The sequence below is a fragment of the Triticum aestivum genome, chromosome 3A, assembly GCF_018294505.1.
Source record: "Triticum aestivum cultivar Chinese Spring chromosome 3A, IWGSC CS RefSeq v2.1, whole genome shotgun sequence".
NCBI lineage: Eukaryota > Viridiplantae > Streptophyta > Magnoliopsida > Poales > Poaceae > Triticum > Triticum aestivum.
In genome coordinates this window covers 3,333,170-3,343,200 of record NC_057800.1, presented here as the reverse complement: position 1 = coordinate 3,343,200, position 10,031 = coordinate 3,333,170, and the positions used below count along the sequence as shown (strand labels likewise).

The 10,031-nt window shown below is 43.0% G+C and overlaps 1 long non-coding RNA gene across 1 annotated transcript; it reads left to right on the top strand.

The window, feature by feature from the left end:
* Window positions 1-625: 625 nt before the first annotated feature.
* LOC123057436 (uncharacterized) lies at window positions 626-5,238 on the top strand. The gene is made up of 4 exons (XR_006426846.1): window positions 626-1,240; window positions 1,685-1,896; window positions 3,723-3,947; window positions 4,953-5,238. It is a non-coding gene; the product is annotated as an uncharacterized lncRNA (long non-coding RNA).
* The last annotated feature ends 4,793 nt before the right edge of the window (window positions 5,239-10,031 follow it).

The window sequence follows — 10,031 nt, the reverse complement described above, 5'->3', positions numbered from 1 at the left end:
AATTATGTACCTAGAAATGATTTTTGAAAAAAATAAAGAGCAAACTACAAGGTAGCTACAGTTCAAATTTGACCCGCTTCCAGCTGAATCGGTGAAAATTTATCTTTTTCATGAGAGGTGGATCAAAACTTTTTATACCTGACCATTTTGTCAATTGTGCATTAAATATGTCCTAGTATTTTAGAAAATTGATCTGGTCCAATTTTGCAACAATTATTTGGGAGGTCCTTCGCAATAAAAAAACTCATTTCGGGCACTCAGAAAATGGAAAATATATTTTCCATGCAAAGAAAATGAAAACTCCCTTAGGCAACATTGTTTGAAATTCCAAGATGCACCCTTGTGCAGAATATGAGATCATTTGAACAAACTATGCCAATAATGTGGCCATAAGATTGATCATTTGTGCACAATATGAGATCACATGATTTTAACACATTATTTTTAGGCAACTATGACCTATTTAGATGGTCATAACATCATACTTCATTGTGATTGGTCCGTGGACGTATCACGCGGATCGTGCATCATACGGATGCTCGCAGATCCAACGACCGTCCTCAACCCTTCCACACCAACCCCGAAACCCTAGCTCTGTCCTCTGGTCCTTTTCCATCCACCCCTCGCCTCCTTTCTTTCTTGCCTCCCACGATTCGATCCAATCCTCTTCCCCGACCCCTCCCTCCACCTCATCTCCCCCGATCCCATGGGCCGGCGGCGACCTCCTCTCAACCAGCCCCCACCCATCCATCTCTCTATCTCTCCAGCGTCCCCTCTCTCTCTCCCGTGGCGGCGCTCACCACTTCAACACCGTCGGCGACCACAACCATGGCCTCCACCTCCCCTCCCCTCCCTGGCTAGAGACCCACTCCCTCCCCCGACTCCTCTCCCTCCCCCGACTCCTCTCCAATGCCGCCGCTGGCGGACTACCACCCCCACCGGCGACCTCCCTCCCTCCCTTCCTCCTGAGATCTACGGATGTGGCAACAGCGGCCGAAACCCACCCATCGCCCATGGATGGATGGGGACGGGGCACCGACGGCGGATCCGCACCCACCTTCTCTCGGGGGATCCTGCCGCGATGGCCCTGGTGATTTGCTACTGCATCGTCTACTGCTTCAACCACGACGCCGTCATCTACTGCTTGAACCACGATGTCGGTTCTTCGTCGACCTCCACCACGCGCGCTGGCATCCGTCCATCTCCGGCCATGGTGACCGCGGATCTCCGACCATGATGGGTACGTCTGTCTCCCCCCTCTCTCACCCTTCCTGCCTGCCTCGACGCCTTAATGTTTCGGTGTCATCTCTGCTCGTCACAGCTCCTTCATGCGGTGCGCGCATCGGTGGATCTGGCACGCGCGAGGCAGTGGATCTAGGTTGCGAGATTAGGGGTAACAGCGGGGGTTGCGTAGTTGCGAGCTGGATTTGTTTATTTGGCGCATTTTCCCTCTCTGTTAATTGACGAGTGGTGGAGCAATTAAGAGATTTTTCTGTTCCAGACCGCACTGATATATTGGGACCTTGTTTAGTATTCATTGATGATCATAGTCTCAACTTTAAGCCAAGCAGATGATTTCCTCACGTAGCATCAATGAATACATGAGGAATTGCTGTGTCTCCTGGCAAGTTGTGTTAATTTCGTAGGGTTGTATACTAACCTTGTTTTGATCTTGCTGATGCAGGGTAAGGAGTTGAAAGGCGCAGGTGGTCAGGCCTGCAATGAGTGCGCCCTCCTGGTCTGCCGCCCTTGCTATGAGTATGAACATGAGGATGGCGTACAACAAGGAGTTGACGGCCTACTCAAGCGCCAAGGGAAGGCGGCAGGCTGGCAGCGCCACCAAGAGCCCAACACGAACCTCCAATATTGAGTCCTACCTGTAATTCACGGATAAGGGTATTGATTAAGCTACTCCTGCCCTTCTGATTGATTAAAACGGCTGTTGATGCTTGTGCTAGCTTGCTAGGCCCTTCTGATTAAGTTACTCCTTAATCTTAGTGCTTCAACCTCCAAGATCTACTAGTTTTCTTGCTGAAATGAATGCAGGCATTTCAATTCCTTATGTTTCTACTCCGGGTTTTAGTCATAGAGCAAGGAATTCAGTATAAATTTAGGTGTACTTCAAGGGGTTGTCGTATGTCCAACACCAATTTCTGAAATGAATGTGGGTATTCCCTATCATAGTACTCCGGGTTTTAGTCAATTGCCTGTTTACAGTGTTGTTTTCTTTTGAGATATTACCCCGCTGCAGAAAATTCAGAGAAAGAAAGTTAAAATTCAGAGTAGAACTTCATGAATGTACTGCTCTCATAAATTCACTTTAAGATTGGTGTTCTAGGCCAAGTTATTTAGCCAATTTGATGTTGTTCAGAATTTCTGAATGTACTCCGAGCATGCAAGCTAATTTACCTCGAGCATATTGTTTTCATCAGACTAGTGTACCTTGAGCATGCAAAGTAAACACATGCTACTCCACTTGTCTATTTGTACAGAAACTTTTGTTTAAATAAACCGAGCAAATAATCCAAATGGTGCGAACACATTCTGTTATGAAATTTGTCTACTCCACTTGTTTGACTGTATTGAAACCATTGTTTGCATGTTTCTAAAATACAGAGAAGAACACCCTGTGTTCTGGTAAAATATTTGTTGGCTATGATATGAAATTCCATGATGTGTGTGTTGTTTCAGTTTCTGTAGCTACAACAAAGTCCCAGTTTACTCTGTACTTGCTGCTGATGATTGCTGGCTAAATTTACAGTTGAAATAACAGTAGCCAAGGAGTAGATACAAGACGTATTTACCGTATTTTGCATCGAATGTTCAAAATCAGTTTTGTTCTTGTTCTGCGAGTCAAATTGCATAAGATGGGAGTATCACAACATGCATATACTGAAGATGGGAGTATCACAACCTGAATGTGCAGCTTATGTAGTTTCTGTATTTTTTTAACTCCACTTGTCTATTTGTACAGAAACTTCTGTTTAAATAAACCAAGCACATAAACCAAACGGTGCGAACACATTCTGTTCTGAAATTTGTCTACTCCACTTGTTTGTTTGTACTGAAACCTTTGTTTGCATGTTTCTAAAATACGGAGAAGAACACCCTGTGTTCCGGTAAAATATTTGTTGGCTATGATATGAAATTCCATGATGTGTGTGTTGTTTCAGTTTCTGTAGCTACAACAAAGTCCCAGTTTACTCTGTACTTGCTGCTGATGATTGCTAGCAAAATTTACAGTGGCGGTGTCGAGGAGGAGAGCAGCGGGCTGGAGCAGCCGCCGCTGGTTTTCTTACTGTTTTTTTTAAATGTCACAACTTACTATGCCGCTACCTAGTAAAAACCAACTTTGTTAGTACCCAGTAAAAACGAACCTGCTTTGCCACTAGCAAATAATGCACCATCTTGAATTGCAATTGATCCAATTCCCCTAGTTGCCAGAAATCAAAGCTTATGGCGGTGACCTACTGTTTGAGAGCAGCAGGGGCTTTGTCCTGGTTTACTGGCCTAAATTTTGTTAACACATTGGTACTACTACTAGTGGTATTGTTGGCATGATAAATGTCCCGAATCTTGTTGTTTATGATTGGGAGCACAGTCGTACTGTTACAACATGTTGTTGATTTTTTATATAGAGTCAGATGCTGTTGATTTTAGTACTAGTCAGACCTAAAATATTATTACCGTTTAAAGTGACCGTTTCTCCTTTTGTATGTTAGTTGGTTGTGCCCCTCTGCTGGAGGATCTCAGTCCAACTACTCTGGATGCATCTATGACATGGTGGACAAGGCAGTAGAAGCATGTGACATGGCAGCCAAGGGAGTTGTTTTGTGGGATGAAGTGTTGGTAAAGACAACAAGCCCCAAGGATCTGCATATGCGTTGCAAGTAACTCTGCCGCAACCGCGGCCGGCTGTGCTTCTTCCTTGGCTACAAACCACCTAGGTGAGCTCTATCCCTCTCTGTGGTGCTTCTGGTGGCCTTGTACTGGTGATTGTGGTGTTGTGCTCTGACCAGTGGCATGATTTACGCACTATGGCAATTTTAGGTTTAGGGAAAATATGCACTGTTGCTCCTGATCAAACCAATTGGCCAATATCCAGTTATCCTGCTATGTGTATGGATTTGTTTATGTGGATTTGGTCTAATCTATGTCCTCCTGTTGATCTACTGGTCCGTGTGCGTGTGTGTGTGTGTGTGTGTGTGTGTGTGTGTGGAGTAAAGTTGTGGTTTGTGCTTCTCCTTTGTAACATGATGAAACAAGCACCTGTAGCGTCTGAGTTAGTGGGTGTTTGTCTACATGGTAAAGCTTCTTTGCCATGTATTTCATAAGGATGTGAACAATCTACTACATGCTCACAAAGCTATTGACTTAAATTTTTTGTTTCTTTGCTGTCAATGTTCGCCAAGCTATTTAAACGACGATGACAAAAGGAAATCATGAATACTCATATAGAAACTATATGGTAATAACTATACACGTTATCATTGAGTTTGCTGTGTGTTTATAGAATGACATGGTTAGCTAATTAAGCCCTGTCCGTGTATCTTTTAGAATTTGCTTCATTGGTAGCACATTCAGATATATTAATTAATTTTGTGCATGTTGGAGAATTTAGACGATGATAACAAACCGTAATCACGAATACTTGTATAGAAACTTGCACGACCATCTTGTTTAATTTTGTGATATTCCTCCATACTAGGAGTTAATCAGCTGAACTGTTATTCAGCTTTCATTGGCAGTTTTAATTTCACTGAAATCATCTTTTCTTTTCTATGCTCATGTTCAAGCCTGGTAGTATATTTTTTTCCAAATGGTCTGTTTACTTGATTTATCTGTTGTTTGATTTTGCTCCATCAGCTTTCCTGATGTCCCCGTACATATATATGTTGGTTGTAATCTTCTTGAAGAATGCAAGTACTTGATATTCCATTCTGTTCTTGTAGGTGAATGGAACTCCGTTGAGGACTTCTACCCATGTTGAAGAGCAGCTAGCTTTTGTACTGGTAGAGCGGTCTATTTGTAGATCCCATTATTTATGATTGTGTGGATCTGGGTGAAGTTTGAAGTTCCTGAGTATGCAAGATTCGATGGTTAAACTGGTTGATGTGATGTGAATGATTGTATGAAAACTGGTTGTTGTGATGTGAATGAGTGTATGTAGTTTCACGTGTTCTGTTCTGTATAGCATATTATAATAAACTTATTTTAGCTATTATTTGAAGATTTTCATATGCTTTCTCTCTTCTGTCTGTTTGATATATACATATATATTGCTTATTAATAAGTCATGAAAAATCTGACATTTGGGACCCATCTGTAAACTGGAGCTGGGAACAAAAGTTGGAAATAAAAAATAAATTGATTGCAAAATGTTGTGCGCTAGAAAATAAAAAGGCCAAATTGTAGGCCAGGCCCATGTAGCTTACTGAAATTAACATAAAATACATATATTAAAAGGGCTTGCCTAAAAAATAATACATGGGTTGAATTACTGGGTCAGACCCATGTAGCTAATAAAAACACAGGAAAAAAACACATTAAAAAAGCCGAATTGTTGGGCTAGGCTCATGTAGAAAACTGAATTGGACCGGGCTGAATCTTATGCCACATCAGATTGCCACGTCGGATGCCTACGTGGCTTGGGGAGGCTGCTAGTGACAAAACAAAACAATAGGCATATTTTGGTCGTAAATGTCCACGACCTTCTCATAGAGAAGGTCGTTAATTTCAGTTTACGACCGCCAGCTTTTGACCTTCTGTTTTTGGTCAAAAAAGGTCGGAAATGAAAAACAATGACCTTTCATTGACCAATAGTCAAGGTCACAAGTTGACATATTTCTTGTAGTGGTAGTATATCTGCATTGGTAATGAGGCGCTTCAAGAACTCTAGCATGTTATTCTCTATTTCTTGTTTATAATGTTCATATGACCATGTCTCTTCATTAATGGTATTTGGGTCAATGAACCCAATGCCATAGCGTCCAGCTTTTCTCATTTCGGACATCTTCATCCTGCATAATACCACAGAAAAGAATATATAGTAAGGATAATTACATGTAATGATCAACGAGAGCACTACAGCTAGCTTGAGACTTAAATTACAGAAATAAATCACTTACAGACAATAGCAACTGACGATAGATTTGTCGAGTGCGTCATAATTGAATAACTGAAACAGTTCTGTATACTCAATAGACAGAGCTAGCATATGGAATTATCCTCTTCCTTGACTTTCACCATGAGGAACTATAGATTGTGGGTCTTGCAAATTTTCATGTACCATTGATGCAATTCATACATTCTCATAGGGAGGTTCTTGACCTCCTCGGGCTTGATCAAAGGTTCACCACGGACATATTTTCGTTTTATTTCCTCCTCTCTAAGTGGAGACATGTGCTCGATCTCAAGGAGTTGTCCAACAGTCATACCGATCATTTCAGCCTGCATTATATGCTCCTCGGTTATTACCAGATTGCCCAGCTGGGGAACGTTAACGGTTTGCCCACATATATATAGGGCGCCGATACTCTTATGTGTTGTTGGCATAACAAGCGGGGGTATCGATTGCGTCGCCTGTTCTCCCAGCTGGGGAACGGTTTTCCGCATTTTTTGCCAGCTGCTTGGCTCGAGCTTGAGCTCGACTCCTTCTGTACTCGTGCTCAATGTGCCTTCCTGATTTGGCGCTCATAGTCTGAGTCAACAGGCTTGGGAGCTGGTGGTCTAGCCATACGAATAAAGTGGCAATCTTTTCCTCTGGCACTTTCTCCCTTGGCGGCGGTGCCGGTTTCGGTCCAAAATGGGCGTCCACTAGGGCCTTCACTATGGCTACGTTTTGCTCCTCGGTCATGTCGTAAGGCCTCTGAGGAAGAGGAGCGAGGCTTGGACCATATTTATATCGCTTGACTCCGCCTATACCTCCTGTACTACCTCGACTCGTAGCGCTACGCATCATAGCTGCGGCGTCTCTCTTCCCCGATTGCTAAGGCGGCGGAGACGGCTGACGTGGCTGAGTTGGAGCAGGAGGAGGGGCCTAACGATGTGCCGGACTTGAAGCATGAGGATTGGCCTCACGCGGCGTCGGACTTGAAGCAGGAGGAGTGGCCTCATGCTGTGCCGGACTTGAAGCAGGAGGAGTGGCCTACTGCTATGCCGGACTTGGAGGAGGAGTGGCCTCACATCGAGGAGGAGTCGGATGACGACGCGGTGTCGGTGGCCTTCGAAAGATGATGCAATCCTTTCTCCATAGGATGATATGATGTATGGCCTCTCCCAGTGTGTGCTCCTGGTGATGCCCAGGAATGTCAAGCTCTAGCCCCGAATATTGGTCCACCACCTCATCAACCATGACACGAGCATAGCCGGCTGGAATCGGGTTGCAATGGAAGGTTGCTTCGGGGGGATTTGTATAAGCAACGGCGTCTGCCACCTTCATGGATATGTTCTTCATTTTGAAGTGTGGCGGGCGACGGGGACGGGGACGGGGCGGCGACGGGGGCGTCGACAAGGGGTGGCGATGGGGGCGGCGGGCGACGGGGCAGAGGAGAAGAAGCAGATAAAAACTGACGAAATTTGTAAGTGCCACTTATGTAGGATGGGCCTTTAGTACCGGTTGGAGCCACCAACCGGTACTAAAGGTCAATTTTGGCCAGGCCAAGCGGCGGGAAGGGTAGCCCTTTAGTACCGGGTGGTGACCTTTAATACCGGTTGGTGGCTCCAACCGGTACTAAAGACCCTACCTTTAGTACCAGGTGGAGCGACGACCCGGTACTAAAGGGGGTGCGCTGCCAGGCGAGGGGCGCAAAGTTTAGTCCCAACTCGCCGGGCAAAGGGCAGCCGCACTGGTTTATAAACCCAGCTGCGGCTGCTCCTTCGAACTCCTCTATATAGCAGGCTTCTGGGCCTAACTATGGCGCGCTGTCCTGTGAGCCTGCTGGCCCTTCTGGGCCTGAATTTGCACACCCGAGGTCTGGCAGGCCCACTGGGCAGTGCCCCAACAAATTTTTATATAGTTTTTTTCTTTTCTGCATTATTTATTTTCTTCTATTTATTTTTGAGTAATTTTTTATATAGTTTTTTTCTTTTCTGCTTTATTTATTTTCTTCTGTTTATTTCTGAGGAGTTTTTTATATAGTTTTTTTTCTTTTCTACTTTATTTATTTTCTTTATTTATTTCTGAGTAGTTTTTATATAGTTTTTCTTTTCTTCTATTTATTTCTGAGTAGTTTTTTTATATAGTTTTTTTCTTTTCTGCTTTATTTATTTTCTTCTATTTATTTCTGAGTAATTTTTTTAGATAGTTTTTTTCTTTTCTGCTTTATTTATTTTCTTCTATTTATTCTGAGTAATTTTTTTATATAGTTTTTTTCTTTTCTGCAGTTGTAATAAGTTACTAAAATTTTGAATTGCCGGTGTAACAGATGAGTTTTCGTCCGAAACCCTGATACTTTGAAAGAGATTGTGCAGTTTGTACACGAAGTGCATCCTGTTTTTGCCGTGACCCTCTCTACTTTTTTGCACATGCTATGCGGGCGAAATGATGATACCATGCCAAGTTTCAACCTTTTCTGAGTTCATTTGTAGTGCTTTTCAATTTCAGGGCCATTTAGCTCAAAACAAATCAGTAAATGCATTAAAAATAGCAAATTATGTCAGAAAGGGTTGAAAATTGATGACGTGGCTTTGAATGGTGCCTGCTGAACGCAAAAAAGTCCGGAGTTTGAGAGGACAGAGTGAGGGTGTAAACATGTAAAAATATACATAAAAAATACATTGATCATCATTGATCTTTTTGTGTACAATCTGAATTGTCAATATGAGTCCTCAACGGTTTAGAAACCGGTGAAGACTCATATTGCGGCCACAAATTCTACACATAGAGTTCAATGAAGACCAAGCGCTTGTGATAGTTTGAGAAGTAACATATTTAAGATGGTAAAAACCCTGTTAGCCGAGCCGGAGCACGGTGTGCCACATCCTCTTTAGTACCGGTTCATGCAACGAACCGGTACTAAAGGTTCGCAACGAATTGGTAATAATTAGCTCTGGCCGCCTAGCCGTTTCGAACCGGCACTAATGGACACATTAGTGCCGGTTTTGTTACAAACCGGTACTAATGTGCTTCACATTATGCCGTTTTTCTACTAGTGTGTTTTTTCCTGCATGACCTTATTCCTTGCACTCTTGAGTCTTTTGAGAAGGAGAATTTTTTTTTGTTGATGAGTCGGCCCAAATAGATTTTAGATGATTGCCAAAAAGTTGTTATTGAAGGATTGGAGTCATGCTTAGGATCAGTTTATCCTATGGGTCTGTACTACAAGGTTGAGGTATGTCTCTCCTCATTTATTTTGCTATCGAACCTTGTTGGTTGCATTCTTGGGTGCTTTGACAAGGAGCAATTACACAATGCGATTGTGGTCACTACTTTTGATTATATTTTGCAAGCAGTTCTGTGAAGCCATTGTGGCATGTACTTAGAACTTCTGTTGATGTGCAGTGGTCAACCGACAACGCAGAAATCAGGTTTATAGATGAGTGCTTTATGTCGGGGTGGACGAGCTTCCGTTAGGCCATTGATTTCCCAATGAAGGAGCTTTGAGGCAAGCACTGCAATGATGTATATTTGTATATGGCATAATCTGTAGGAACCGTCTCCTTGTTTCCTTTTGTTCTTGGTTTTTCTCCAGTTGATTACTGCCCTATGAGATCTGCACAGACAAAATTCATGTTGATTTGTTTAGTTGTGGCATGTATCGTAGCTACACCAGTCTGATAATTTAGTCCTCAAATAAGGTAGTTTCCGTCTCCCCTTTACATGTGATGGATATATGTGGTTGTTGCTTGCCGTTGCTGAAGCGAGGACTCTTAAGTGTATTTTTGTGTTCTCCCTGATTATGTTAATCAGGCCGTATGTGTTCTGTTGGTCTATTTTCATTTGTCTACCTCTATAGAATTTCAAAGATGTAATTTTCTATCATGTAGTTGCCTATTTCTTCATATACTAACCCTCTCCTAAATGATAGATG